Source organism: Cottoperca gobio, chromosome 12 (genome assembly GCF_900634415.1).
Source record: "Cottoperca gobio chromosome 12, fCotGob3.1, whole genome shotgun sequence".
NCBI lineage: Eukaryota > Metazoa > Chordata > Actinopteri > Perciformes > Bovichtidae > Cottoperca > Cottoperca gobio.
Window position 1 is genome coordinate 7859001 of NC_041366.1, and position 23946 is coordinate 7882946.

The 23946-nt window shown below is 41.2% G+C and overlaps 1 protein-coding gene across 3 annotated transcripts in view; it reads right to left on the reverse strand.

Moving 5' to 3' along the window:
* cntfr (ciliary neurotrophic factor receptor) overlaps positions 1-23946 on the reverse strand; it is a 222564-nt gene that overhangs the window by 153128 nt on the left and 45490 nt on the right. The window lies entirely within an intron of this gene.

Here is a 23946-nt window from a genome sequence, read left to right on the forward strand (position 1 = left end):
ATAGTGTGTATCCAATCAAAAGACGTGCACGTGCTGACGTTATCATACGCCTGCTAGCTGGACCCAGTGTCTCGAAACTCGAAATCTGATTGGTTAACGCCACAGTTTTGTCTCTGTTCACTTTAAGCGACAGGCGCCCGCACTGTTGATTCTGAAGGCCTCAGGGAAGATTTTGTGGACCCTGGCAACACATGATGGCTGAAATATGATTGGATAAAAGCTCTAACATAAAGGCCAGCCCTCCAAATCTCCATCTGAGGCTGAAAGCAGCACAACCAAGAGGAAAGCTATGAAATGAAGAGAATAGACTATGGGGAATAATTTAATACATATTTGTGGAAAACATATATCAAAATTAAATGTATATTCTGATGATGTTTAGACCAGCAGAGAAGGCCTTGCTGGCCCTGACGGCCCACCACTGCCTGTGAGCCATTATAATACAGATGAAATGTTTGTTTTTTTACCTGCCATTAATTAGTGACCAGTCTTTATTTGTTCATACCAGGAGCTATGTTTTATATCAAATGATTTGGAGATGTATACATCTTGCTGCTCCCCATGATCTCCGACACTGTTTGCCTGCCAAAGAAATTGGATTTGTTGAGGGCTACAAATCCAATTACTTTGTTTCCCAAAACCTAACTTAATACATACATTTCTTTAACAATATGACCTCATGGCCATAGAACAGGCTGGAACTCAATTTCAATGCAGTTTCGACACGACTCAAACTATTTAACCTCGGTGTCACATTCACAGCCGAAAATGTGCAAGGCCTGAAACAGCTTTGCCTTGTTGATAAACACACACTTGTGTTTGGTTACGCTTTGTCATGATTTATTGCACAGTCTCCATAAACAGGCAATCGAATGACGGCGAAATATTGCAAACACTGTCAGAATTGTGTAAGACCGAACTCTCCAACACACACGAGGGGCAAGCGCACACCCAAACGCATGCTCACATGTGCATATTGCTATTTCACATACACATGCATACTCCTTACAGAAACTCATCATGAGCCAAAGTCAATGATGCTATGCCGGCAGCAAGCTAAGGAAGAAGGTAGAAAAAAAAAAAAATCAATATAGGAAACATAATGCAGCACATACTGTATTTATCATTTGCACGTATTTCTGACAGGCCTCTACACATTACCGAGGAACATTGACTAAAACATTTGCATGTGTTTTAGAGTATCTGTACGTCAATATAAGCCATTAACATCGCAGAGGATGACTAGGGGGTACATGAGGTCACCGTCTGCAGTCATTTGGGGGTCAATCTGCTCGCTGCCTGAACAAAGTTATAGCTATGACTGATGAAGGGGGGGATTGAAAATTATCTGCTTTGGCCTTAGCGTAGGTGTCAGGGTCAGTTTGCTGCCAAGGTGCAGTGTTGCTACAACGTAGGTGAGCTAAGGTCAAATCAATGCTGACAAAGCAGTTCATGGATGCAAAGATTTACTGTTTGGCCTCGTAGTGAAGCTGAAGGTGTAAACCAAACATTTACGGTGCCCACACAGCGACATCCTGCTTTCCGGGAATAAATGGCCACGACAGGCTTTTTTTTTTTGGATAGTGTAAGAGCCACTTAAGCACATATGTATGTTTGAGAAAAAAGTCAAACAAATACGTTGAATATTATGATAATTAATTCCACCATTTTTGTATAGTTGTTGTATATAGTGATATAGTTGGAATTCTAGTAAGATGCTGGAAAGTCTGCAAGTTTGTATCGCAACAAGTTATTTACTACATAGTTAAAGCATTTTATAGCCTGTAATATTGAAACATCAAGTCGGTAGCGGACTGGGCGAGATGTAATGTGGATAGAAATCACCTGCCATGAGGCTGTAATTAATTTTCAATAAATCCTTGTTCAAGATTTACCTGTCTCGCGTGAGTACATTGGGTCTCCACAAAAGGCTTGGAATTGTTATGAACCCGAGTCAGAACTGAGAAACCTTGCCGACTAAGTGGCCCAGGAACTTGGAGCATTGTTAAAACAGCCACTACAGATACTGTAGGTCTTCATTTACATGGCAAATTACCTTTCATTCCAAGCTCGAAACAAAGAAGCTGATTTCACTCTTCACACCTTTAAAGCTACGATATGCAACTTTTTTTTAAAAGCTTGAACCACAAACTATTATGTTACCTTCCGGCAGCTGAGAGTATATTAGAATACTTGTAACTACTACGGCTGCCTTTGCACTTTAATAATGCAAGTGGTTTGTTATAGTGCTCCTCTTTTTCTTGATGGTTGTTATTTTCCTACCTAAAGAGCAGCATGCTGTAGTTTTTATCAAAGTGTCTTTGTAGTCACATGTTTGAAGAAGAAGCATTCAAAGTATGAAGTTAGTGATGGTGATACTGCTTCCCATGAATAGTGTTATTGTTGGTGGTGGTGGTATGACTGTCCTGTGTTCTGCCCACGAGCTTCACCTTAAAAATACTCACCTTGAACTCAAATAGCTCGCTGCTAGTCATGCTTTTACATCATGCAACAATGGCAAATGAAAAATGCAAAAAATGAATAAAACAGCACAGCACTGTGTTTTTTCTCAAGGTTTAGTATACAAACAGAAACACTGTTTCAGCAAGAACAATGTGCAGAGAAACATCAGAGGGCAGGTGATACGGGGGTGCCATTGTGTGTGTGTGTGTGTGTGTGTGTGTGTGTACCCAAACTCATGCACCGTCACTTCTCTTAGAGTCTGACACATACATTTTCAGCAAAATCATAGTATTTCCCAGGGTGTGTGTGTGTGTGTGTGTGTCCATGAGGGCTGAGGTAAGAGGCTCCTATGCTGTGGAGTGAGACGGAGGGCATTAGTCAGATTTGACCAACAAAGAGGCAGTGAGCACACAGCCAGGGGATTAGACCAACACCACAGACTTTCATTAGTCTACAGAGAGGAAGAAGAAAAGAAAGAGCAGCAGAAAGGTGGAGGGGAAAGAGACACTGGATTACAAAGATAGCGGGGGGGACTTCCATTAGTCGGGGGTGACGGAGAAATGTAAAGATGGAGGATGAGAGGGGAGATACAGAGACATGAAGCGAGGGAGACACTGAGAACACTCTGCTACTATATTAGTCCAATACCAGGGGCTTGAATTAAATAAGGGAGAAAGAGATGGATGGATGGAGAGACAGAGTGAGAAGTATGCGGGGAATAAAACAAAAATAAATAAATATGCAGGGGAGGAAGAAAAGACATGGTAGGGGTTGGAGAGGAAGTGAAAGAGGATTAATGAGATGAAATGAAGGGGGACAAAAAGGGATACTGGGCAGTGTGGGGGACAAAACACGTACATGGGAAAAGACAAAAAGTGGAGAAAAGGACAGAGGAGACGGAAAGAATCAGACTGGAAAGCCATGGCCAAGAAGAGGAAGGGAAACAGAAAGGGAGGGAAGACAGGCAGAACGTTGAAGAGGTTGGTGGTGGTGGTGGTGGGGGAGCAGTGGTGTAGAACAACAAGTAGAGAGGATTAGCCCCTCCACTACACCCCCAACACACACACGCACACACAGGGCCTGGGAAGAACGCTGCTGTGCCAAACTAATTAGCTACTAACTCAACTACAGCTCACACAGATGAACTGCAGCATTTACAATGGAGACCCAGACCAGGACTCAGAGGTATGTATGTGCTCCTCTCTGTGTGTGTGTGTGTGTGTGTGTGTGTGTGTGTGTGTGTGTGTGTGTGTGTGTGTGTGTGTATGTGTAAATCCATATGATTATGTTTTTATGGACGTGACTGCGTGTGGTTGTGTATGTGTGTGCTTACACTTCAATGGGACCATGACAAATTAAATGTCTCCACTCGGCGAGACAAACAATCTACTCTGGGCAATTGCTTTCCTTTCCTTTTCTTCTGGATTCCCCCCTCCCCCCTCCCCAAGTTATTCGATTTGCATATCCCTATGCCCTTTATCTCAAAGCTGATTGGAAACATTCATTACGTGCTTTATATTACTTTCTTAGCCTTATTTTCAAAAGCTGCAACTCTCTCATAAAAGACACAATTATATTACTATTGTCTAGTCAATCAAATGTCAGAAAAATTTGTTTTTAATCAAGATTGAAATCCTCCATGAGTCCTAAACCACAATATATTCAATTTACAAATGATTTAAAATGGCATATTGTACTAAATTGTTCAGAGGCAGCTACTTTTACTTTTTTCTTTATCAAATAAAGTCCACGATATTTCCCTAAGCTTAACAAAGTGCTGCGAATGCCTAAACACATAACCATAAAAAGTTTCGTAATCCGGTGTATATACTATTGCAAAATTAAACGTTTTGGATAAAAGAATTACGTCAATGAACATTTTACTGATACATTAAAAAGGGACAACGTGTAGGATTTTGCGGCTTCTTGATTGGCAGCTGCGGAGCTCAACCACCTGAATACCGAGGCCCACCCCTCCTGCGGTAACGAGACGCCGGGTACAAAACCGTGGCATCTTTCAGGACCTTCACCTTTACCGTAACACTACTTTGGGAGCAACGAAATTCAGGCGACAGCTGGCGTTTTCACAGTTTAAAGAAGCGTGCCAAAGCTGCGTAAGTAAAACCTTTCACAGAAATATGAACTGACAGTAGTGCCGCATTTAGTTTCTTTACTTTTTTCAGACATTTGTTATACTTCTAAAACATTTAACTACAGTATCTCATCCATTTTATGTTTTTTTTTTGTTTTTTTGACAGAATGCATCTGCATTTGATCTGAGCTAGTGACTAACATCCCTGGAAATCTCAAGCTATAATCTTTCGATATTATCTGGACAGTGTTGTTTGAGTAAAATGTCTTAATGGATAATGTGAATAAGTGATAACGCTCAATTAGAACACAGCCGCACAGACACAAGAGACTCGATAGGAGATGTTTTTGACATTCACTATAATTTCCGCATGTTTGTCTTCTGACTGGAGTATAACATTTAATCTGAACTATGTATTCCTTTTAAGACATTAACCTCTTACCGTGTGGACAGAAGATTTTATTGTGCCATGTGTTGTGTACATTCCATCATGCTGGATGTGTTTTCTTTCTTTTTTATATTTTTGGAAAGCTTACAATCTCGTCTATTTAGATTTTGAGATGAAAATCACAACAGCAGGTACAATCAGCTCCTCAAACTAGCAAGCAAACTCAAAATCAAAATCAGAACTTTGAGCCCACTTACCTATGATGCCTCATAAATATCCTCTTTTCAGCAATATTTTTGAAAAAAGAAATTGGGTAAATTCGCCCACACTTTGAGGAAGGGGTTGGAACTTCTCCCTGCATATTGTTTCATAGTCTGACACATTTGAATATCTCAAAATTGGACCTCAACACGACGGCCAAAGTGTGGGAATCACTGAGGTTAAGATCTGTAGGATTCTCACTGGCTTTGCACTGCATTTAGAGAAAATATGATGAGGTGTCAAAATAACCCATTTTAATTAAACTCAGTGGGGAGTGACAGTCTTCCACTGAGAAGTCACACGATTTCAAGCTTTAAAGGACAGAAATGTCACTCCTTACTACCTCCTCTTGTTTAAGTTGCAATGACATAACTGTCAGTGTATTTCTCAAAGGGCTTAGACACATTGTCGCTCAACAAAATAAACCCCATTACACTCATTTCATTTAAAACTACTGTTTTTGGCACATTTGACTATTGCTCTTCATACCATTTTCATATGTAATGTTATGGCGTTTTTTGATAAAGTTAATATTAGTTCAGAGTCTTCTTCTTCATGGGCCTCATGGTTTGCGGATTAGACATTAAGATTGAAAGTAAATGCATGTATGTTGTCCATATCTTTCTATATGTTCTCTATATCTTTGCAATGTTATCTCCTTTCTGTCTCTGGCAGTAGTTACAAATGGAATCTTCACACAACCTTTGATGTTCCTGGTTTGATATCAAACTCATTATCACCGTAGGTGTGAAGTTGAAAAACATCAAGAAATAGCACGGGAGCAGGATGAAAAGTTTTTTAACTACACACTTTCATGCATAGAATATAGACTAACTAGTGCACGCAGAGAATATGGCTATGATGTGAAAACTTCTAGTTATTGACGACATAAAAAGAGAAAGCTTTAAAATCATCAAGCTTTAAATTCTGCTGCAGTGAAACTTACAATTTGTCCATCAGAGCATATCAACAAAATGATATTGGCACAGAAAAGTACCAAGGCCAGTGATAGTGGCCTTTAGTTGTTACTGGTAGGCAATTTATTTTATCTCAAAGGTTGTAAAAACCCATTAAAACAAGGAGTGTTTTCGACCCGTGTCACGAGTGTAAATCAGCAAACGCACCAGCTTTAGATTGTTGTCCTCTCATGAACACTCACAGAACATATAAAACAGAAGCTACAGGTTAATGTACAGAATCTGAGAGAATACAACAGAAAACGCAATGTTTCACGTCAAGAAGGGATGAAGATCAGAGTAACTGTATGTTATGTATGTCATGACATCGTGATCCATCCTGTAATGTCGATGACCTTGACAAAAAGTCATCTGATGCAGAGTAAAACTCATCCTAACAATCATCCATGCATGCTCTGCCAGCATGTCGCACTGAGCTAACAGCTCAACAGTATCAGAGCCAGAACAGATGCTGTCCTTTGTGGCGTGCCATCAAGGAAAATTGTTCCCATTTGTCTTTTTTTTTTTTTTTATGTAACAGATAGGTGACAAACTTTGCCTTGGGAACCAAGTCAACCACAGCGAAGATTATTCTATTCCATGAACATCAATGGGAAGAAAAATCATGTTTGCCAAGTTGGAGATTCCTATATATATATATATATATATATATATATATATATATATATATATATATATATATATATATATATATATATATATATATATATATATATATAGGATATTCCTATAGATTCCTATGTTGACGTATGGCAGGTATGATATCATAACCTTTGACTCGGTTGCATTGGAAATCAGAAACAAAACTACACAAAGTTTAAAAATTACATTGAACTCGGAGCTAATTTTCCATAATGCCATGACAATTATGGAACTAATTACTTGCTGATTGTTGTCTGTTTGCTCAAAGCATCATCAAGCAGTGAAAAATGGGATTTTAATTCAAACATTTTATTTTTTCCCCACTGTAGGGAATAGAGTTCGGAGTTTAACGGTGCACCTCTCATCTTCTGTGCATGTTCTGCCAGGGTAATGTAGCACCACACTACTGTTCGACTGACGCTTTGAATGCACCACCAGATGTTGTCTTTGTCATAATGTGTTTTTAATCACCATTTCTGAAGTCAGATGCCAGCAGGCAGCTTCCAATCCGATTTGCATCACTTGTTTCCCCTCATCTCTCCTTAACAGCTGAGAGGGCTGCGGGCATCAATCACTCTTAACTAGCCACGCTGTCTAACATTTCACTACACCAACTTCTGGGACCCCACAGCCACTTGTGTGCGACGGGGGCCAAGCGGGACTTAACTTTACCTGGGTTCGATACCCTTGTTTTCTACACAAATCATCTATATTCATCAAAAACATCAAGAGAAACAACACTCTGGACATGTGTTCACAGCGCGTCCTAGTACAAAATATTCAGAATATTGACACACCAAAGACATGAGGTTTACGTGGTTTCATTGCAAAATCTGTTGCCCCCAAGCTCAAGCAATGTTTGGAAACCAATTGCATGCCTGAGAAGTTTGGAAAGCCACATTCATTGAGGATGAACATTATGCAATACGTTGGAAAATAGTGAGCTTTAATGTAACATATGATTTGAAATAAAATGGTTTCCCTTCACTTTGTTTACTGATCATTAGTTAACCTTGTAACCAGCTCTTTGTCCCCACAAGGCAGATGACTTCCCACAATGAGTGATGAATAAGTGTACACTTAAACATACCGCCAGTACCCGTACACACACTTGTTTTCTCCCTTACAGATCATGTTATATATGCTGTTAGTCCGGCCTTGATCAGAGTTGGTGTGTGTGTGTGTGTGTGTATTTCAGTGGATCTCTGCACGCTCTACAGACTATTGTATTATAGTTGACAAGCCGTCTCTTATGTTTTTCTTTTCTTTCATCTGTCAATGCTATAGTGCTTCAATCACAGAGCTTCCTCAGACCAATCTCTTGAAAATATACAATCACAAAAAAATGAAAATGTTCCGGACGCCAACTGTATTGTCTTTGTCCAACAGACGGCGGCTTCAGTCAAAAAGCTATACCTGATGTGTTGAGAAGGAAAAAGGCAACACATAGACACTAGAACTGTCAATGTCATACTGTACCTACTGTGGGATACGGACTTTAAAGCACGTTTGTAGGCGTTTTTATTACTTCCATGCAATACTTTAATTGGAAGTATTAACATAATGGCGCCGGTGTGTGTTGCCCTTGATTGTAGTCTGGTAAAATGGCAGATGTTGATCATTGACAAACATATGGGAGGAATCCATAATAAATTAAAACACTGAGTCTTACAAATACCAGCAACCTCGGAGGAAATCAAAGAGCCTCACATGTACAAGTAACAAACCAATGACAGGTGAATACAAAGACGGAACTTGCCACTGTGCCTCTCCTCGTTCCTCTACTCGACACACATCCAATGATTTTTGCATTCTTGTCGAAATCCATTCAATGCAGTCCTTCATGGACTTTTTCTCTTAGTGTCTCTTATTTACTCTGAGCTTTTTCTACAAGGTATCATCTGAAGTAAGAGCGCTATTGATTACAAATTAAATCTTGACGTTTCTTTCCTCGGTCAAATTACAAACTGGGGTTTTGAGCTTTGGTACATCTCTCATTCTTTCAACAAATGAGTTAGTATGATATCAAATATTATACAGCTCGTCTCGACTGTTTACTATTAGCAGCTTTTCACACTTCTGCTACATGTGAAGAGTCACTAATTGGGGTGCCAGGAAGAAATCCTTAAATTATTATTATTATTATTTTTACTCATAATTTCCTAAAAGATGAAGCGTCAACATTCTACCGGAGCTGGATCCAAGTGAGAAAATGCAGCATGAGTCACTTTCCAGGAGTACATTCATCTACGGCCAGATGGTAGGTGCTTTTCGGTGAAGGAGAGTCCTTAGGAAACACTTAAAAGCCCTAGTGCTCTTTAAAACCTGTCATCTTCCAAGAAGGCTCATTTCACTGTGACAGAACCCCACCCCCCCCCCTCTCTAACCCTCTCTAACCCTCTCTGTGCCTCTCTTGTCTCAGTGTCCGCTTTAAAAAGGTTGAAATATGTTATCTCCGGCACCTTGTGCATGCCATGCCACCCTCGACTCCTCCCCTTCCTTCCTTCCCTACTCACTCTCTTTCCTTTGCTCTCCCATATCCTTTCTGTGTGCAATGTAGTATCCATTTACAACAGAGGTGTGTGTGTGTCCTTTAATTAATTGTTATAACGCTATTACCAGAATACTAATCCACCAATGAGACTATACTTCACCTCCCACCCCTTCTCTCCTCTCACCTTTTCCCCTCCCTCCTTTCTTCTGTGTCTCTCTTTTTTTGACCACTTCTCTCCTCTCCTCCCTTCTCTTCACAGGCCTCTTCAAAGGTAAGAGGCTGTCGGCACGACTTCAGTAGGAGAAGCACACGACGATCAGACATGTCAGCACCTCAATCACACGCGCGTCAGCACTTCAAGTACACACACGCGCGCACAGACACACATGTCGGCACCTTCAACACGCGCACGGACGCGTACACACACACAGGTTCGCATGTCATTAGGGAGGTCCACATGGCTCATATAAAAGCCTGTCCAGCAGGAAGGGAGTTGGGGGCACAGAGGAAGGAGGGAGGGAGAAAGAAGAAAGTGTCAAAGCAAGGACGAAGAAGAAGGTGAAGGAGGGAGGTGAAGCGGCGAGGGAGGGAAGGACGGACAGGAGTGAGTGAGTGAGATGAGGAGGGATGTACAAAGAGGGAGAGTTCTGAGGATTCACCAGAGGGTTGTTTCGTCCATCACTGACACTGTGTTGCGTGTGTGTGTGTGTGTGTGTGTGTGCGTGTGTGTTCACTAAATCACTTCCTGCTTTCAGCTCTATGACTGTTTTTACTAGCAACACCTTTCAAAATACAGACTACCTGTCATTGCTCTGTGTGTTTCCTTCCTTCAGTCATTTGGTCTACTTGTCATACCTTAATTATTTCCATTTTTCTCACTACCTTCCTTCTCTTCTACTTTTTTTCTTCAATTTTCCCTCTGTTCATCTTTTCAGCCCTGTTTCCTTGTTTGTAAATTCTTCTTATACTCTTCCTTTTATTGTTGTACCTAATGGCACTCATCTTAAAATGACTTTAATATTTCAGTTTGAAACATTTCTGCTCCGGAAGTAGCAGGAACGGTGGGAGGAAGGGAGAAAAATAAAGTAATTTGAGAGAATGAAAGGAAACTGAAGTGAAGTTAAGGGAATAGGAAAGGATCTTTGCTAGATAAGAGATAATAAAGAGAGATGTGGTACCAGAAATGAAGACAGGAGAGGCCTGGTTTCCAGATACAGAGCAGACAGGCAGGGAGAGAGGGAGCGACACAGAGACAGAGAGAATTGGGAGCCTTGAGAGAGAAAGTGATGATATAGAGAAAGAGGGGGTGGTAGATCACAGGGAGACAATAACTATATGTAGGAGAGTGGAGTGCAGATAACACGAAGAGCAGAGAAAGCGAAGGGGTTGAGATCGAGAGAAAGAAATAAAAAAAAAAGAGGCAGGGACAGTGTGGGGTGGCATCAAGAGAGAAAGGAGAAGAGAGGCTGAGAAGGAGAGGAGTCTATACTCGGATCAATGGCTGGCCTGTCCTCTGCTGTGTCTGCATATCCTCTGGCTCACACAGTAAGGCCCTCTCAGTACACCGGGGAGAGTGTGTGTGTGTGTGTGTGTGTGTGTGTGTGTGTGTGTGTGTGTGTGTGTGTGTGTGAGAGAGTGTGTATATAAGTGCATGTTTGTGCATGTGTGTAAAAGGAGGGAATGTCAATCAGAGAGAAAATGACCTCTTTGCACTCTACTCTTTTCTTAATATTAGAGGTCAATGGTCGCTCTTCCGATGGAATTTTCAATCGGTAGTTTTCCTGCAGGGTCCAGTGGAAGTGCATCTAATCTGTACAGCGAGGCCTTTATCTCTATCAGTGTGAATGCCCATAGTTTTTTATCTGCTGAGTGCGACTGTGAAAGTGTTTGTCTGTGTGTTAGCGCTGCGATATAAACTACAGACTGCGATTCTTTGCCTTTCCCCTGCTGCTCTCACAGGACACTGAACGGGAATAAGCGAGTAAATAAAATCTGGATGATGGCATCGAATGATATGTCAATTATCTTTCACATTAGAAATCGGTTAAATATTTTGCTTCAGAATGTCAAGAAATAGTGAAATATACCCATAACGGGGTTCATACAACTGTTTAAGAGTGTCATTCAAGCACTTTCAAAATAAACAAAGATGATCAGACTATGACAGAAGAATGTTCTTTTTTTTTTTTTATCAATTTTTACAATCTCATTGAGGGTTTAGGGTCCACTCTGCGTCTAAATTGAGACGCTAGGTGACAACAAACCCCAGTGTTTCCCCTAGGTTTACTGCTTTGGCGGCGGGGGGGGGGGGGGGGATTGCGTGCACGTGCATGGCGTGGTTTCTATTTAGCTCTCCCCTCTCCTTTCTTCCGCTCTGTAGGTGTGTGCGCACGTATGTGTGTGTGTGTGTGTGTGTGTCAGTTGCGAAGCCCCGCCCTTCGCAAAAAGGAGCGAAGGAGAGAATGTGAATGCGCAAAGTAGACAGTGCACACTGAAACGTGCACATAAATTAGATCAATAGCATAAGCGTTTAGTTTATTTAATAAAAGAACACCTGTCAATGTTAAAACTGAGTTTTAATTCGAGAAAGAAAAAAACAAAACTTGAATTTCAGGCTCCGTTAATATTAAACATGTTTTGGTTGACATGACTTTGATGTATAGTTGAAACAGCAAAACAATCAAGCATTTTTCAAGAAGAATTATCCGACTTCAAGCGTTCGTAACCTTGAAAACATTGCGATTAAAATTAAGCATTTCTTTAAACTTTCTACGAACCCTGTTCCCGCAGACTTCAGGGATGTCTTCATATTACTCGTTTAGTCCGACCAACGGTCCAAAATGCAAAGTATTTAATCAATAATTGAGTTAATTGACCAACCATTTCCGTACTAATGGATAGCTAAATGGATGGCTGATGGACGCACAGATGGAGATTAAGTCGTCTGCTTTTTTCAGATTCTGGGTGTGTGAACACAATTGCAATTTGGACGTCATGATGAGCAACTGCAATCTCTGCACATTGTGACAAACGCTGGAGAAAAAAAAAAAAAGAGGACGGAGCGGGGTGAAGTCATTATTAGCAGGAGGGGAATGCAGCATCAGCAGGTAGAATTGGGGTGGGCCCTCGATAATGACACATCAGCTCCTCTCGTCCACATTAACTGGTAATTGATTTGTGAGTGATGCTCAGTCTTTCGTTCATTACTTCCTAATGTTGCAATTAGACCCAAGAAGTTCAATACAATCATACAATACCGGCGTTGTTGTGACGTGACCGGCCGGTCGGAAAATAAATAGACAACATTTCTGATAATCAATTTAACAATCGGACGTCTTTCTTTTCGATAATTGAATGTCTTGGTGGGTGTTTTTCACAAGAGAAATCATTGAGAGAGAAAATGTATAGTTTCGGCACCATCATTATAATTGGTCAACGCAGGGATTAAATGTGTACGGATGGATTTTTGACACGGTAAAAAGTTTAATTTTTGCAGTCAACAAAATCTTGTGTAAGTCAATACAAGTTTTCAGGGTTATGTTTTATTTAAAAAAATAAACGGGCGAGGTGCAGGGAAAGTAAAAGAAAAACTGCAATATCATGGAATATTATATAATATCAAATTCCCCAAATTAACTTTCCTGTTACCAATCAATTTTGTCACAGTTTAATGTCGGATATCTCATAACACAGAGCTTAAATTGAAATTTACCGCCGTGCCACTGTTTAACCTCAGCCAGGCCTTTAGCGATGGTTTCAGTTTATTTTTAGAGACAAGCGTTTTGCCCAGCAGGCAGACAGCAGACTGCTTCGCAGGTTGCAAGGGCACAATAACACGAGGCCCCGGCTCTGCTTCAGACCTGTACAAGGGTATCAGCTCACAAGGGTGTGAGTGAGAGAGAAAGAGAAAGAGAGATAGGGTGAGACAGCGGGTGACGAGGCATGTGCATGCGTGTCCTCCAGCAGCCATGATGCATTAGTGTAACCTGATCCCTCTCCTCCCCTGTGAGCCCTAACCTTGAGACAGACAGAGAGATGCAGGTTGCAAAGCCGTACTCTGTTGTAAATGAGGCTGTTGGTCTTCATCACTGAATGTGTCTAATATTAGACAACCTAACCTGTAAAAGTGATATTGTTAGGCATGGCTCGGCTTGTTGCAGTTTACTGTCATTAGTCATTTTCTGAGAATGCACAAACTTACAATAATGTTTATTTTTTCCAGGTGTGGTTCAGGATTCAGAATGAATCAAGTGGCTGATTATCTAATTCCACTCTTGTGTTAATATTTTGTTAATGATCATTTAAAAATGGAATACCAAGCTTCTTTAGTTCTGGGTGTTGCCTACATTTCCATTTTTACTTTAGTGCTAATATGATACCCGAGTACCTTTACCAAAATGACTGCTTACTCTAAGAAATATAAACAAAAAGGTTTTTATTTATTTATCAAAAGAGAGCCAAAGTCCTCAAATGTTGTCTAAACACAAACGGCTGTAAAATGAACTTAGGCGAAATAAAATAGTCCAAAGTTGACAACATTTGGATCTACATGAGGAACTATCTAATCAAAGAATAAGAAAACTGGATTGCAGATGTGAACAGATATTTGCTTCAGGTATTTGATAGTTTCTGATATTGAAACTAATTAATAAAGGTTATGAATAATCCTAAAAAAAAGGTAAAAGAAAAATTCTTATGAACACGCAAATGTACCTCATGTCATGTGGCATATTCTGTTCTCCACTTACAGCACGTGAACTTTCATGATTTCTTCAAACATATCATATTATCTGCATTGACGGCAGTATTATTTACAGTACGTGTTTAAACAAAGATTACCAGTGCGGTACAATTTAATAACTTTCTGTTTTACTCTAATCCCCTGCACTGTTATTTACTATTGGACACACCGATTAGCATCCGAAAATCATTTAGTGAAATTCTGTATTCTTCTTTTCCTATCACGCCACAAAGCAGACAGAACATGAGTGGGGAAGAGACGTTTCATTACACCCTTTTGGCTTCTTTGTGAAAAACTGTGTTATGCCTCAAGAGTCATTTCTTTCATTAGGAAACCTGGATCATTATTGGCCCAAGTATAACGAAACTCACAAGTGAAATTCTTCATCTCGAATACATTTAATAATAATGGGGTATTATTCCCCATCTTATTCCCCTACATTAAATAATACTATTCCCAGGGCCCATTAAGAAAGTTAATCATCGGGGGCTGAAATACATTGCGGAAAGATAATTACAGCTGATGATATTCACAGATAAGTCAAAGATGATCACATGATTTATTTCTCTTCCCCCTACTTTCTTTCTTTCTTTTAGTTTTACTTTCTGCAGCTATCAGCCTCACGACTCACTATCTATCTTGGTTAAGGATTTTAAAGTACTGGGAAGCCAGGAATTGAAGGGGGAAAAAAAAAGAAAGAAAAGAAGATAAAAAAGAGGTGAAACTGGGAAAAGACAAAAGGTATAAAAATAGACGAGTGGGAGGCAGAACAGTAAATCATTTACAGACGTACGCATGGTAAGGTCATCAGGGTTTAAATATTCATTATGGTGTCAAGTCGAAGCTTTTAGATCTTGTGGGATACAGTTTCGTTTTCCTCCTCATTTGATGTTTACGATTGCTGAATTATGCATCAAAACCAATGTTATAAATACTCTTAGTGTCTGTTGTTTGTATAGGGAGAAGCTCCTGCGTGACACAAACACTGCCAGAGATCGAGGTTTAAATCCCACTGGAGTCTCCCATATGGGAAAAGTGCATGGATTTAGGGCACAGTGAGCCCTGGGAGAAAACATGCATACATTGAGAACAGCAGATATTCATACTGTATTAGACAGACAGGAAATGCAAAGAAGTGAAGGTTGGCATTTACGACTGGCGACATGACACTTTAACAGGACTCCTGACATTTTGATGGACACGGTCCATTTTAGGGATCTAATTTGTGGGCTTTTGGTAATGGGAAGATTTCTCTCTTTAATTTAACGTTTTCGTCCACAGAGCTCAGCAAGTAGATGTTTATTGCGCTGCTCAATGACGCGTGATTCAGAGATCATACTACCAGTTTGGAGAAGTTTTGGAATATTGGAAAGGTTTGGCTATGTCATGTGGTCAAAACTGAAAATGTTTTATGGTTAATTTTCAGAGAGCAAAACAACTGGTTGAGGATAAACATCTAACATTGTCTAACTAAATGTTAAGTTTATGTCACGTAGGTGAAGGTTAGACATGTTTTAACTGTTTGCTTTGCTTACCATTTGCAACAAATATCCAACTCTGTGCTTCAGTGGGGGGGGGGGGGGGGGGGGGGTATCATGCGTTTGGTCGTGTGTCTGTCTGTCCGCAGCTAATCTCACATACTATTGGACCCATCAGGCTAATATTTGTTGTGCACATTTCTGACTGTATTCTCGAGGACCTCTTGGGATTGTGGTTATTCACAATTCTCAAAAAAAAAGTATTTTATTGAAAGTCTGACACAATCTGCCAGGCTAAAGACAAGCTTTACCTCGTCTGTTGCAGGACACACTTGGCTGAAAAACTGACTTCCATAGAAAAGCCGGGTCTCATTTTGAACCTGCAGATAAATCAAATATTTTCCCTTCTGAAAGGGTCAAAACCTAAGTTCCTTTGTAAGTTTAACATCACATTATAATGTAAAGTAGTGCTTTTTTGTTGCATTTCCACCTGTTACGATTACCACATTTTCACTCCTCTCGCCGTAGCGTTGCACTTTCCCTTTTCCTCACCTCTTCTTTCACTTTCTAGTTCTGCTTTCCGCCTGCATTCCCTTTCCCTTCCTGTCCCTTGTATCTGTTCATTTATCACCGACCTCATCTACTTTCGCTTCCCATCTCCATCGAAATTTATATTTTTTCTACAGTCCATCCATCTCCTCCCCTCTCTTTTCCTTTGTCTCTTCCTTATCATCTTCCTCTTCACTCTTTGTTCTCTCTTTATCTCTCTCTATTACTTTCTCCCTCTCCACTCTCTGCTGGGTGTCCTGTTCCCTCTCTCTCTGGGAGTAGCAGACCTCCTGACGGCTTAGTATTGATCCTTCCATCTCCCTCTCTTTCTGTCTTGCACACACACACGTTGCACACACACACACGTTGCACACACACACACACACACACACACACACACACATGCATTAGGGTGACAAGATAAAAGGGTTTGTATGCCCCAAGGCAAAGCCAAACATGAGGCCAGAGGCTCTCAGGCTCTCGTACATGTATCAAAAACAGAGACACTTAACAAACCCAAGGCTGTGAACACATTCCCATATCTGTGAACGGAACCGTCCGAACATGACCGTTAGATTTATTTACAACAACCTTATTTTTATTTGCAAGTCGAGCTCAGCGTTAAACAACATGAATCTTGTAGAAACGCGGTGTTCGAAACATTTGTCAGCAGTTGCCTCAGAGAGCTTAAGGCAGCCAGCATGCTCTAGTCTCAGTGAAGAAATATTTCCGGATAATAATGCTATTTATAATCTTCGCCTTGGGGGGGGTGGGGTTAGAAGTTCCTTGTTTTTCTGTAAAACACTGTTCAAGCAAAGCTGTCTTGGAGGGGTCGGTGATACATATGTAAATAAATAGAAAAGGGGCAGAGTTGAGAATCCGGTCTCTATTTAATCAGCTGTCTTTGTGCCCATTATATTCACTTTAGTTATGGGGGGCTTAAGCTGCAAAAAGACAGAAAGCCATCACAGCGTAGTGAGAATCTAACTCAACAAGGACACAAAGTATCATTGTTGAAGAGCACCCGACTGCTGTGAGAGTTTGTCAGCCGGAGTATATTTTCTGCTAATCTCTATAAACAGATTCTGCATTGATATGAAGAATCTCTAGTCAACTGGACAAGATTGTGGCATTGGAAGCGTTCTGGTTTTGGGTTGTAAACAGGCATTAGTTGTATGCAGGTAAACGGTCCGCGTGGAGAGCAAAAGAGAAGGAACGCACTGGCCATGATGCAAGTCTCGGAAGCCAATGGCAACGGATGATGACTTACTTTTAAATGAGCTTAAAATGAGCTTGTTAACTGGCTACTTCTAAACAAATCTATTCGTAGACGTCGTCTCTCAACTCCAACTTCAGTCTTGTGACTCGCGTTGCTAATTAGTCTGTAAATAATAAGCAGCGCATAGAAAAGGAAACCTTGTCCCAGATATCCGCCAGCTTCACCGGATCCCCAAAAACACAGCCGCTTGCCCACAGAGGCTATTCGACGGCAGACTGATAGCCGATGGATTCCGAGATGGATTTTCTTCTGAGCGCAATAACTATTTTTACTTCCTATATATATTATATAATATATATACTGCCTTTTTGCATCCCTTTCTTCGTCTTTAAAAAAAAAAATCTTTGTTTATTTTATTCTGATTGTAACAGACTTTGTCGTCTTGTTTAAAAGAAGTGCTATACAAATCAAGTTTATGGTTTTCATTACAATTATCATTACCATGTTGGTGTCCTCCATCTTCCAGGACTGTCCTCCAGGTTACTTTCCAGATTAAATTACGGCTGTTTTATCTAGATTTTAATGCATCCAAAAGGCTAAAAACTAAAAGGTAGTTGATGCAGGGGCCAAAAGAAAAGAAACATGCCGAATAAGCACAAACTAAATAAATAAAAAATAGAAAATTCGATATATAAAATCAGTTTGCAAGCCTGTCTCTTTTTCCAGCTGTTATGCTCAGAATTTAGAGTATGATGCTTTTGTTCAAAGCACCTTTCAGCAGTGTAACAACATTTCAGATGGGAATACAACTCCTCAACATGGCGATATTAGTGCCATGCCCTATCCACTGCGTCCCCAAAGCTAACAAGAGGTTGTCAGGAATCGATACCTGGCATGAAAAACGAGGTGACTTGCAGCTGCTGTGGCCACATCAATCACGCTATTACCATTAGCTCATCTCTCGACACCGACGTGGGCTTCTCTCTGCTGCCCCTCCCATCCTCTCGCCACTCCTATGTCACCGTTTTCCCTATCCTCTCTCTCTCTCTCTCTCTCTCTCTCTCTCTTCCTTTTTCTCCCTCTCTCCCTGCCAGCTCAGCGGATGCCCCTTGTCACAGCTCCTATTTCAGCCTTCTGAAGTTTCCTAATTGATCGCAATTAGAGCCGCTATAGAGCAAAAGGGGTGGGGGGGGGGGAGGCAGACAAACAGAGATGGGGAGAGAAGGTGTGTATGCATGTGTGTGTGTGTGTGTGTGTGTGTGTGTGTGTGTGTGTGTGTGTGTGTGTGTGTGTGTGTGTGACAGAGATAGACAGAGAGAGAGAGAGAGAGAGAGAGAGAGAGAGAGAGAGAGAGAGAGAGAGATTAAAATCAATGAGCATGTTTTGAAAGTGGTTATATTAGCAACTGGACTACATTTGACCACAGACTGCTGAGGTAATAACACAGGAGACGGAGGGGAGGGACAGAGAGACAGACACGGAGAGACACGGCGAGACAACGAGTCACAGGAAGATGGAAAAACAAAACAGACTTCTGATGGGAGAGAGTTAAGTGACACTGAAGAAACGATATCCCCAAACGAAAGGGGAACCTATCTAACATGTTTGACTCGAGATGCAGCATTAGAAATGTAACAGAAATGATATGTTTTAACTTCGTCCACTGTGAATGAATACACCTTTATCGCAACAACTTTAAAGCAGTCTTATTATCTGTTTATAATTTATATATATATATATATATATATTGTGCACAGTTATGACTGTATGCTCAACGACCTCTTGTTGCTGCAATCTTTGAAAAAACTATTTTATTGGCTGTTTTATACCGTCAATGACTGCTGACTTCTCACTCCTCTTTATCGGCTGGTAGGGTTGCAAGCGACTAACTGCTCCAGTAACAAAAGACAATCTGCTAGACTAAAAACAAGCCTTAGTCTGTTGCGGCATTCTGGCCTTTTGCTGGAGAAGAATTCCATTCCCAATATGTTATGATCCACCAAAGTTTTGCACGATACGAGATTAATAAACCAATTTCCGTTATCTTCGCCACCATCTTGACTGTAAGGAACCATTGAGTGAGATTCAACTCTCTGTTTGGGAAGAGAGAGGGAGAGGGAGACACATCTGGCAGAGATCTAGTTTATGTAAACTATTTTGTTTGTTGAAAGCTCATGTTGTCTCCATGCGGTCACAGTGGTACCAAACCTGGCAACCCAAAATGAAGACAAGTCTTCGGGATGTTGAGCACAGCTACACTACAGCTGGTTGTTTAGTAATAGTTACTGCATGTAACTAATAGCTCAATATGTATTCTAGTGTCACTACCTAGCCGTTTCCACTAAGATATAAATAGTTAGCGGTGGCCACGGTTATGAAAGAATTTAGAATATTAAGTATCTGGTGAAACCCTGGCAAATTATCAGTGTTCTACAACCTGAATAAGGAAAAACAAAACTTGTTCAGGACTTCCAGCAGAGAGCAAGAAAGGAGAAGAAGAAAAAATAAATAAAGTAACGAGATGGGAAGGACACACAGGGAGAAAATAGAGATCAGGGTTGGCTGGGATAAAATCAAGAGAGACGCGAGTGATTTGAGTGACAAATGTAGCAGCCAAGACAGAGACACAGAGAGTGAAGGATTTGTAATAGAGAGATAGAGGCAGAATGACAAAGAGGAAGAATAACAATGGTGCCAAAGCCTCTTCCATCCTCCTTGCAAACGTCCCTGATCCCCCTTTTTTCACTCATTTAAATTCCTCTCCATTGTCATTGCAATCCTGGCCTAACCCCCCACCGACTGGCAAGCGCGTGCGCACACACACACACACACACACACACACAGACATTAGAGTGCACATGCATTGACCTCCAGCAGCAACCGGGGCCATCCCAGGGAGTCGGGCTCACACATCTTTGCTAATCCCTATCAATGGGCACACATGCACACCCTCACAATGTTTGCTGGAAAGATAGGCTCAAGTTTCCCCAGACTGCAGATGTCAATGTGACCCTAGCCATGCTAACAAGGGTGCGGAATAGCAAGCAGCTTGTCACCAAGCATCCAGCGTGTCGTCAGAAACACGAGGCCGGGGAAGGCCAGCGCAACGCTCACTCGTGCCTTGTCAACATGTATCGTCGATATCGCCAGCCTTAATTCTATTCCTTCTCTTACTATTCCCTGGTAATGGTATCTTACAGAGCAGACTAGAGAGTCTAAATGTCTTCAGAGCTGTCGGACGGCAGCAACAGAAAAGAATGTCTTGTCAGGATGATCTGGACACAGCTGGGTTAATACAATTCCTTGGGTTATCACTTGACAGCAATTCTAGGTCACAGAAACGGCAACTGGCGCTGATCCTAATATTGCCTTGTCAATGTACATAGCTACACATGGACTGTCAACATAGACTGGAGTCCTGCAGCGAGAGAGGATAAAATGATGCCTTGTGTGCACAGTCAGAAAAACACTGGTGTTGAATTTTCCCTTTTCTTATCGCTGCCATGTCAGCAATGCCAGGTCAGAGATAGTGACAGTGATACTCAAACTGTTGCCTTAGTCCGGAATATCATGGGTAAAAACATGTCCACCCTGCCTATGGAACAATGCAGACTATTGTCTTTCAGAAATATAAAGCTGGTAAAGCGATTGGCAAAAATGTGAGTTATATCCAAGATAATGGACAAACATCCTCACTAATTAAAACAATACATAAATGTACTCGTACTGAAACACTATATTGAGATAATTTAACTTAAAAATCACTCTGAGGTAAATATCTATGCACTGAAGCCTCCTTTCATTTCATTCCCATTCTAGAGTGGGTTATGTTAAAATCTCAGCGGCATCTGCCTGTGTCTGTTAATAACTAATAGATTCTATTAAGAGCTGTTGTGGGGAAAATGGAAGAATATGAGATATTGCAAAAAGGAACAAAAACATGTTTGATGTAACGAGTGAATGTAGAATAGCTCTCAGGTAATATTAGGGCATAACAGGCTCTTAGGTGACACACACACACACACACACACACACACAAAACTACTTGTCATGTTTGTAAAAACTGAAAGTCAATTTCAAAGTCAATTTGCGACAAACTGCATTTGCAAAATAAATCAGGCACCGGTAGAGGGTACATTGTGGATAAATCAATGTCGATATGATCTAGTATAACCAAGAGTGTGTGTGTGTGTGCTGTGGGAGAGAGACAGAAAGTAAAGAAGACTGACTTGTTTAAAGGTGATTCTGGCGACAAGGCAACTCTGCAGGATCAAAAGACTCACATTACTGACGACCCCACACACACACACACACACACACACACACACACACACACACACACACACACACACACACACACACACACACACACACACACACACACACACACACACACACACACACACACACACACACACACACACACACAGGCAGGAGATGCATGCACTTTTACGTGTTGATGACATGGTGGTGTCTACTAAGCAATTTGCAGACCGGCATGCCAATGGGACCAATTGCAGTAGTCAGAGCGAGAGAAAGATGAAAGAAAGGTTGTCATCTTCATGTCATCCTTACAGACCATCTTACAAGCACATTACTTGACAGAGGCTTCTTTGAATGCACCATAGAGTTGGGTTTAAATCTGTGTACAGTAGAATACATTAGCGTGCGCTGGTAGCTCACCTGGGTAAGTGGGCTGCCCATGTATTAAAGGCTGAGTCCTTAATGCAGCGGTCTGGGTTCGAATGTGACTAGCGTTCCCTCTGTCTCCCCCTTTCACTCTACGGCTGTTAAATCCATTAAAAGGCAATAAAAGCCCAAAAATAAATCAGCAAGAAGTGGGAGGCTTTTATTTGTTGGTGTTGATTTTAGAGCTGCAAAACCACTTAGCAATGTGGCCAAGTTAAAAATCGAATCAAATTTAGGGATGTTAATAATCAAGCATTACACGGCAGTAAGAGTTTTGACAGATTAATGATATCAGTTAAACAGTTAAAAAAAAAGAAAAGCTGAGCAAAAACTCTGAGAAGCGGCTCGTCACTCACATGAGAATAGCTGGTCCACCTTAAAAGGTTATCCCACCTTAAGTGAGCCTGAGCTGATGGTAACTTTGGGGCTAACCCCATCCACTTCACAGCAAGTCGCAGGCAAGACAGATGCGGTAGAGTCTTAACTTTACTAGGGAAAGTGGCTTCATGTGTGCACGACAATGCACGCAACATCAACGATCTTGGACTTGTAAACTGGGGACTCTGTTTTGTGCACACGTACACCCTACACCCGACATTTGAAAGGTTCAATATAATTGTGTTTCTATGGCAAACGGTGTCGTCAACAACTCAAGCAAAATTATGAAAGAATAAAAATGTGGAGGAAGATGTGATAACTGACTTTCATTGCAGCTGTGAGCCAGCAAATTCTTCTCACTTTGCTTACACAGAAGCGCTTGACAACTTAACGTCATACAAAAATGATATCTAATATATTATCTATATCTAATATCCAACATTGTTCAAGCATATGGTAAAGTACCAAACACGGACGAACTATGCAAGAAGACTTAAAGAGCAATGCAAACACAAGGTCAAAGTTCCTTCCTTGATGTTCTCAAAAATCAACACAACCCTGTTTGAAGCAACATTAAATAATTATCCTCAAGGGGAACAGTTATCTCTAATCCCATCAACATCCAGCTACGATACTATGTTCACAGTGCGAGAGGCAAAGCAACAGGCGACAAGTCATTTTCAACAGAAGCCGGTGACATGAAGGTGCAAAATGGACGGCAGACACTCGACGATGTCGCTGCCGATGTTTGTCCGTCTCGTCATGTGAACACAGCAACAGAGAGACATCCTCTCCCGAGTCTTCCCTCTTACCAATTCATTTAATGTGTCTTGTGTTTCTCACTTCTTTGTTTACCGTGATTATGCGACATGACATATGCCTCGCTGCGAGCCAAACGTCCCGACGGGGGAGTTTACATTTTTGAACTTAAAACTCAATTACAGTTCTGGCGAAAAAAGGGGAGTAATCAACAGAATCACGGAGTAATTACGGCGCATTACACCTGGTTGTCAGCAGTAACCCTGAGGCGTCTGCAGGCTTGCGTCCTCGGTTCAAATACCCGAGCTGGCATGAGGGGAAATCTGGCTGTGTGGAAAGCAAATGAGAAATGCCCTCCCCTCTTTCATCGACTAAAAGGGAAGCAAGGCCCTTAACCCCCCAATGTCGGTGGTGCAGGTGCTGAGTAAGCAACAATTTGCATTTGCTGATTCTGGTGTGCAAATATCATCAGTCATTTATGTGTCAAGATCGGATGCAGACATATTGTATTTGTATTTATTTTTTCTTAAATGGCATTAAAGTTAAGCTTCAGGTCTCTGTGAGTTAATAAAAGTGTGTATACATACCATGAGTGTTCAAAGCATTGCGGCAGGCATGGACTTCCCTGTATGTAACCTTATAGTCCAGAGCTGTCAGCATGAACGCATGGCCGTGGCCTTCATGGAATCTGGAAATCTGTCTACGTGTGTGTCCACTCCGTCTGTGTATTTCCTGTACGAGAGTGTGTGTATGTGCGGGTGTGACGTGTGTATCTCCTGCGCGCCCGCATTTCAGAAGTCTCCCTATCTGACCGCC